At 37.8% G+C, this 8,645-nt stretch overlaps 1 pseudogene; it reads left to right on the forward strand.

Annotated features, from left to right (window-relative positions):
* Window positions 1-8,196: 8,196 nt before the first annotated feature.
* Window positions 8,197-8,422, forward strand: LOC114639825 (annotated as a pseudogene).
* Window positions 8,423-8,645: the final 223 nt, after the last annotated feature.

Raw genomic sequence — 8,645 nt, forward strand, 5'->3', positions numbered from 1 at the left:
TATATATATACCTTGAGGTGTTGACTCAAGATAAAATATTTGAAAAATTAAAATAATAGTAATAAAAAAGACTGACTGATTTTAAGAGAATCTGTTAAAACTGACACATAAATTAGCTAATATAATGTCAGTTAAGATTAAATTGCCTTATGAATCAGTTGATTCTTAGCATAAATCTACATTTTCAAGTTGTATCATATGAAATTTATCATTTTCTCTTCATTCTAAAATGGAAAATGGAGCCAGGCAATGGTGGCGCATGCCTTTAATCCCAGCACTTGGGAGGCAGAGGCAGGCAGATTTCTGAGTTCGAGACCAGCATGGTCTACAGAGTGAGTTCCAGGACAGCCAGGGCTATACAGAGAAACCCTGTCTCGAAAAACAACAACAACAAATGGAATTTTTCATATAGCATATTTTGAATAGAGTTTCCCTTCTCCTAGACCTTCCAAAATTCTCTTCCCCACCCACTTAAATGAACAACCTTTCTTAAACCCTCTCCTTAGAATACAAACAGTCATCTGAAAATATAATCGTAAAATAATGTAGGAGAAAAGTCAGCAAGCCAGAAGAGCACAAAACAAAGAAACATAAAAAGAAAAAGAGCCAATAAAAGCACGAGAAACAGATATAGACACCGAAACACACATTTACACATACAGAAAACCCATGGAAACAAAATAGGAAAAAGATCGTGAAATTTGTAAACCAAAAATTCTCAAAGCATTATGAGAAAAAAAACTGCAAAAGTACCATTGAGTTTGTTTTGTGCTGGCCATGTACTGCTGGCCTGTTCTTGAGTGTGTTTTGTAGACCCAGTGAAACTCCATTGGAAAGTCTTTTTCCTTTTTGAGAAGGTATGAATTGGAGAAGGCTTCTGGGATAAGCATGGGGACGTTTGTTCACATCGACTCTCAATGTTAGGACTCCCTCTGGTTGTGCCCTGTGTGTACCCTATGCATGCTGCCATGGTCTCTGTGACGTCGTGTGTGAATCAGCCTTGCTTAGGTCTAGAAAGTCTCTTTTTCTTGATGTTACTCACCCTGTCTGTCTCTAACAATCTGTCTTTCCTGTCTTCTGCAGAGTTCCCCGAGTGTGGACATTATCTGGTTGCCGGTCTACGTGTGTTTCCATCTATTGCAGGAGGAAGTTTCTCTGATGATGGCTGAGCAAGGCACTGATCCATGAGTACAGGGAGATGTCCTCAAGAGTTTTGTTGTTATGTTCCTTTAGGAGAACAGTAGACTGTTAATTTCCCGTGTACATCAATTTTTCAAACTTCACTCAAAATTCCTCCAATACCTGAGTTTTGTTTTGTTTTTTAAGTTACTGAAACAAATTGCAGGTTCTGTTTCCAGTCTTTTTTCTTCCTAATATCTCCTCCTTCTGTGAGAATGAGATAAGGTCTCTTCACTTGCTCTAGACTTGAATTAGGTGACAGTTGAGTAAAAGGAAGTCCCAAGCCTCCCAGTGCAGGCTGGAGAAAGCTGCAGCAAAGCATGATGGGAAGTGCAGTGAATTCTTAGCGCTCTCGGCCTGTCCTTTTTCCCTCCTGACTCCCTGCTTGCTTTATTCCCCTTCTCTTTGCTTTGCTGTTACATATTAGGATTTATTCTTAAAATAAATGTCAACATTTCAACAAGAGCACACCCTTCTTCTTAGTGGACCGTCACGGGGTTGGTGGGGAGGTCCTCTCTCCCTGTCTGGTTGATCTATTTCTTTCGGAGTTAATCAACGAGTGATATTTAAGGTGGCATCTTTGATGGAGCCTCTGGATGACTTATGGCACCCATATCAATGAGACCTTTTCAACTATAGTCTTTGATTAAGTGATCTGTGCGTACAGCCACGAAACTTAATTATGGTGACGTCTCAGAGGCTAACAGACAGCATTAAGAATCCCATTTTATGATCATTACCAGCACTAAGTTTGCAATGCTATGGAAGATTGAAGACAGGTCTACTGCTTGTCTCTCCTTCAGTATGACCTGTGGGCAGAAGTCTACATTGCTCAGACTCTGTCAGAGGGCTTGTTGTTTTTTGCCTATGATATTTCACCTTGTATGAAGCTATTGTAATTTAAAGTCTACCTAAAGCAATGGATGCTTTCCTAAACTGTCGGTTCATATTTTGGCTTTCATCGTACAGTTTCTACATTCGAAAACTTAGGACAATGAGTCCTAAGAGCATTCCAGGACCTAAACTGAAGTTTATCTGTGTGCTATTCTTTTAAACAGCCTCCTGGGAAAACACAGTGAACATATATTGTATAATTGTTAACCTTTATTGGTTTGTTAAGACAATTTAAAATACATGAGTTAAAAAGTTAATCCAAAAAATTCTTTGCCTTTTTTTACCTCGGGTATCATAACACTGCCTCCCATGACCAGATTTCCTTTTCTGTTTCAACTACTCAGCAATTATGATCTGGAATCAGAGAGCAGGTAACAAGTTGAGAATGATGTATTAGTCTATTCCCAGCTTTGTTCTCCGTAGCGGATCAGTGTAAATGGCCATTTGCTTATCACTAGGGATGTGAGGCACAGAAAAGGATTAACACTCCATTTCCAGCAGCTCCTTTCAAACATCACTGAACTGTGGTTGGTAATAATCACAGCTGCTAAACACAAGGGATAGTACAGATCGTGACATAAGATCCAGTAGCCCCCATCACCTTCCACCCCATCCACCTTACTTACGGAGTTACTTATTTTCTTTGAAGAGCACCATATAACGGGACAGATTTTACACTCATCACGAATCCTGTGTAGTTTTGACTAAGAAGGAAGAGAAAGCCTGTGGTGCCGATCAAGCTCCAAAGCAGACACCACTATTGCTAAGAGAGTGCAGCATGATGAAAAAATTGAGGGGACATAAATCAACTGAAGGAACTCCGAGGCAAAGACCTTCATTTTTAATGACAAAGATTAAAATCACCAAGCTAATAAGATCTGCTCAGGAACCGAGAAATGTCATCCCAAAGTGTGGAAAATGTAACACTCGAGAGTGAGCTTTGTTCAGGTTGATTTATAAATATTAGTTATCCACTGAAAAGAGACTATTAAGCTTACAATTTTTCTTAAAGATGTTACGTAGTGAGAATTCCCTGAGGTATACCCCATTTGTATATTGATGACTGTGTCTTTAGAACAAGAAAGAAACAAAAATCACAGGATTTGTATTAGGTTCACAAATCTTTCCTTATTTTTGGCATTTTTCTCTCTGACTCTAATAATGCCACTTTGAGGTAATTTCTCCCTGATCCTAAATGATTGAAATGTCCTTTACATCAGGTCAATGAACCCTTCAGATATTGCTATCATCTGATTGTCAGTGGCTGCCAAGCGATTGAAAATTGATTAGTAAATGGATGAATGTTGACTTTGTTTGCATGTGTGAAAAGCACATATTTTCATAAATATGTCCAGTAGCACATATTTTAGTAAATGTCGTCTTTGGAATTGAGGACGTACACTGTAGGGACAAAGCTGTGCCTTAAGACTCAGATGTTGGATTTGAAATGTCCAGAATACATACAATGCCTGCTGAGAATGAAGTGAAAGAATGCTCCTCTTCCCAGAGAGTTACAGAAACGTTTGATGCATGTGTTTCATCCATGGAATGTAATGAGACTGAAATGCACACTGGCTTCAGGAAAACTCCAAGGTTGTCTTTGGTAAGAGCCTAACAATGGGTTCAACTGTCTTCCTAAATTTCTTCATGTTTGAAAGTGATCCTTTAGCTCCTGCCATGTCTCTGCAATCACTAGGAGTCTTGCTCTTTCATCTCCATTTCTATCTATCTCCTTTCCTGTTTTCATCTATAAGAAAGACTCGTTACTTTACAGACGCAAAATCAAGGTTTGTAGCCAAATAGCAACTTCCCAATTTGCAAATTCAATTTTTATTTACTGAGAGGTTCAGAAAAGAACAGGAACTATGAATTATGCAGGGCACCTTGCGTTCTACTTTTAGAAACATGTCCTTACATGTGCTGAGGGTGTAATATGAGAATGTCCTTAATCATCAAGGACAGCAAGCTAATCTTTCAGGAATAAAGGGCCATTTCTGAAATCCTACTCCCTACTGTGGGATAAAGAATCTACCCTCATAAAACCTGTAAAAGAGAAGGAACGTGAAAATTTACACATTGAATTAATTTTGGTAAATGGCCAGGGCAGTTGGTTAAGTATACAGAAGTTAAGTATATTGATAACTCTGGAAGTTATCAATAGGAAAAACAGACAATATTATTCCTTAGGAGTATGTATGTAGAAGCTATTGTGCCTCATCATCCTTTTTTTTTTTTTTTGTAATATAGCAGTCATGTGCTCACACGGATGTATGAATGACTTATAAAAATATTTATTAAATTATATTGTAATATGATAGTTGTTATGAAAAAACCTGTCATTTCCCTTAAGAGCCTTAAGGGTTAACTTTTTCCTCCTGTGATTTTGTTTTGTACTGAAAAGAATCAGATTACACCCAGAAAAAAAAACATGCCACTTAAAGGGGAAAAATAAAAGGAAACAAGAAAGGAATCTACAAAAAAATGCAGGCTTGAATGCATAATGAATGCTCTGCTACCCATTGATAGACAACCCCTAAAACAAAGCACTGTTGTATGAAATGTCCTAGAGAAGAGAACTCAAGAGTTTATCAAATGAGTTATTGGAGAGGAATTTTTTAAATCTGCCAGAAATGTTGCAGGCCATTATTGCAACTTATAAATTATTTATTATTCTTAGACATGTCATAAAGTCTAATACAAATAAAAGAAAAATGCTGATAAGACAGAACTATCACTGTAAATCTGGAGAGAGCTTCCTGAAGCCTCACCAAAAAAGGTCCAAGAACCTGTGCACCCTGCCTGCTTCATTTTCACTGCATATGTATTTTGCTCCTATGTATTTTAAGGTGTCAGCATTTTTCTTTCCAGCCAGCCCACCCTTTTCCATTTTAGTTCATATGTCTAAGCACAGCGATGGTGACCCACAAACTGTGTGTGTATGTGCATATGTATACGTGAGCATGTTTATCATGAGATTTAAGTAAATGTACCAGAAAAATCTGATCATAACCACTTCCCTTAACATCAGCACCAAGCGCAGATGAGTCTCTGCTAAAGGTTGCTGTTTCCCATGGCTGTTCAGCTTGTTCTAGAATCTTCCTTAACAAAACTGCAGAATTCCCCCAGCCCTCCATTCCTATCAAATAGGATACTGATACAGTACTGCAGACGTAGTTTTGTCTTAACAGTAGGAAGACATCAACTATCTGACTATAAAATCTTTTCTTCCTTATTCACTTTTAAGAGTCTTGTAAGAATGAGTACGGTTTTAACTAAAGGAAAAGAAAACTCAAAGTTACCTGCTCACAGGAAGTCATATTTTTATCTTCTGCTTTATTCTTTGTTCAGATTCTTAAATCACAATTTCCTCCTTTATGGCCGTCCTAGTAAGTGGAGAGAAATAATCTCCAAATTCCCTTTAGGACAAACATTCAGAATTATATACCTGGATTCATACTCAACACTCCAGCTATTGCTTTGCTGGGCATAAATATCATATAGATAGTCTTGGTTTGTGAGGAATATATGTTTGAAGACAGGTGGGGAAATATTTCACTTTTTACCATTGGGTGCTTAGAAAATTCTTGAGCACCAAATCTCAAACAACTCTATCTTCTCTGGGAGTGATTTATAGGGGTCCATAGCTATATTCTTTTTACTTGAAAAATGACATAGTCTATATGCATATCATTTTCTTTTTGTTCATAGGCATAACAGACATAAGAAGCTCATCTGCCTTCTGCCAAATCCCAAAATTTTAAAACATTATGTCTAAATAAATGCTTTCAAACATATTTTTCCAGAATATACTTCGATTGCTCTGGAAAGATGCTGGGTAAGATAAGCTTTAATCTCGATGTTTCTAATTCTTGGAAGCAGAAAATGTGATGAAGCATTGTGGTGGCACTGTGGGAAGGGCAGTCACTCTGAGGAATGCTGCAAGGGACAGCTTACCTGTGGGGGATGTGGGAAATGAGCAGCACATATTAGCACAGCATCATCTTCATCTCACCATATTAGGATCTTACAAGGAATATTGACTGAAAGAGTATTGGGCTGTGCTCAGAAGCCATGCTGCTAATGTTCTAGAGGCTCTGAGTCATCGGAACTTTCTATTCTCAGCTGCTACTTTCTCCACAATAAAAGGATGGTATGCGGCTGCATTATTTATCTAGTGGTATTGTGTTCTATTCAGTGAATCTTTTACTCTTCATTTTCCCAAATCCCTACTATCTGACATTCCACAGATATTTCTGATTGTCCCTTGCTAATAGATATCCATTCATTCTGGCCATTGACTTGTTCAGAGCTGTTTTTCTACATTAAAGACTTCCTAAATATTCTTTAAATGTCTGTTGCGAGTAGCTAATTCATACTTTCCATTTAATATCAGTAAACTAAAATATACTGTACACACCACTCTCCCACTCCAGAGTCTTCAAGCCTAACTCCATTAGGGAACACAGCTCACCTCCCTCTCCTTACATGGAGTACATCTGCTTTTATTCCCTCTCTGTTGGGAATTTGACTACTAGTTGGCTTCTCATGCTTTTATTCTAAATGGATAGTCTAAACACTTCTTGGTTTTGAATTCCAAACACAAGCCTTATTTGTATAGTCTTAAGACCACTTCCTTTGCTGGCTCAGTGTACTCTGAGTCTCTAAAGAGCTACCATTTCTACTCATTTGTTCCAGGCATTCATGTTGATTGGGTCATAATTATCAGACAATATTTATCTCTCTATCATCTTCTATGTAGCTTTGAGGAAATTATATAATCTCTCACATTCTCTGTAACTGTTACATATGAATGACGAGTATCGGTAGACACAGCTGGTGTAGGATCCAGATGACGGCCAGAAAACAATTTGCACCATGCTCGGTTCCCAAGAGTGACTGCCATTAGCATCCGTAGAACATAGATATTGTTCTTTCTCATTAATAAAAAGGAATTTAAATCAAAACCATGTACTTAGCTAGAAAAATGAGTACTAGAACTCTGAGTAGAATTCCTTGTAGATTCAAACGTATGAATATTCTCCCAATGAGGAAAGAAATAAGCAATAGTTTGTGAACATGGGATCATGATAAATCTGAAGCAAAAAAAAAAAAAAACAATTAGGAAAGATCTCTTCATAGTGTAGTTCCCAAGGGCTCCTGGTAGCATCGTGGCGGTGGATATAAACAGGAGAGACACAGGAGGGATCCCTACAGCTCATTTCTCTCACACAAGAGGACCCAAGCAGAATCTGATATGCCTAAAACAATGTTTCATCTAGACTCTGAGATAGGAAGGTAAAGAAGGCAGGAAGTCAGAAGATGAGCTCTTTTGGCAGCTGAGATACATTTTGAAGGTCTGACCTAGGTCATAGGTGTTCATACACAGCAGGATGTTCATGATGCCTTTTCCTCCAGACAGGAAGTTTGTTCTCAAAAGCGCAGGCAGTGATTGTGAGTCCTCTCACACCATAGGAATACAGTTTCCCACCAGGAAAACAGATGGTGCCAAGAATGTATGTCTCCATGGGAGATTGCCTAACTCTTATACAAGGAAATACACAAAGTGAATACCCTATCTGGCTTCAAAATTCTGAAATAATAAATTTACAAAAAAGAAAGCATGATGTCATTGACTGACATATGCACTGAATCCACTCTTTTAAAGTCTAGTAACTATAATATGTATGGTTGCAAAAGTGGCAGTATTAATTTTTGAAAGATATATATATATATATATATATATATATATATATAGTGAGACTTTAAAAATTGCACCTTAGATGTCATGAAAATTGTTTTTTACAGCATTGTGTGTAACAAAATAACAATGATAAAATGTGTAAAAAGCACTGTCTAACATTTCAACATTTAACTATTTAATCTTTCTGGAATAAACCATTACGTAACGATATAGAATCAAAATCTATGTGATTGCATTATATAATTCATCTTTAATATACCAAGGAAGAACTTTAGAATAAAACAAAATGGCATAGAAATAAATTACCTTTAAAAAAATCACTATTTTGGTCTTCTAATCTCGTTCTTCCGGCCTGGCCTTTCTCTTCTCCTTCCCCCCCTCCCTCCCCGCCATCGTGCGCACTGCGCCTGATTCGGCTTCTCGCCATGTCTTCTCACAAGACTTTCAGAATCAAGCGATTCCTGGCCATGAAACAAAAGCAAAATCGTCCAATTCCTCAGTGGATCCGGATGAAAACTGGTAACAAAATCAGGTACAACTCTAAGAGAAGACACTGGAGGAGAACGAAGCTGGGTCTGTAAGGATTTACACAGTGACAAGACTGAGGGTTTATACTGAACTATGGTCATCAGTCAGCCCTACCTGATGGATTTCAACATTTTTAACCTGGAGGCTTACTTGTGTCTAAAGTAGGGTGTCTGTCCAGTAATAAAATTTAGAACCTTAAAAAAAAATCACTATTTCTAGACTCTTGTTGGATCCGGAATTTTGAGTGTCCCCATGCTCTCCAGAAACACAGCACCTCCTGGCACCATTAGAGTACCCTAGACAATATACTTTTCTGCCAATTTTACAAGCTTCAGAAACAAAC

The sequence above is a fragment of the Grammomys surdaster genome, unplaced genomic scaffold (genome assembly GCF_004785775.1).
Source record: "Grammomys surdaster isolate TR1022 unplaced genomic scaffold, NIH_TR_1.0 125752, whole genome shotgun sequence".
Classification (NCBI taxonomy): domain Eukaryota; kingdom Metazoa; phylum Chordata; class Mammalia; order Rodentia; family Muridae; genus Grammomys; species Grammomys surdaster.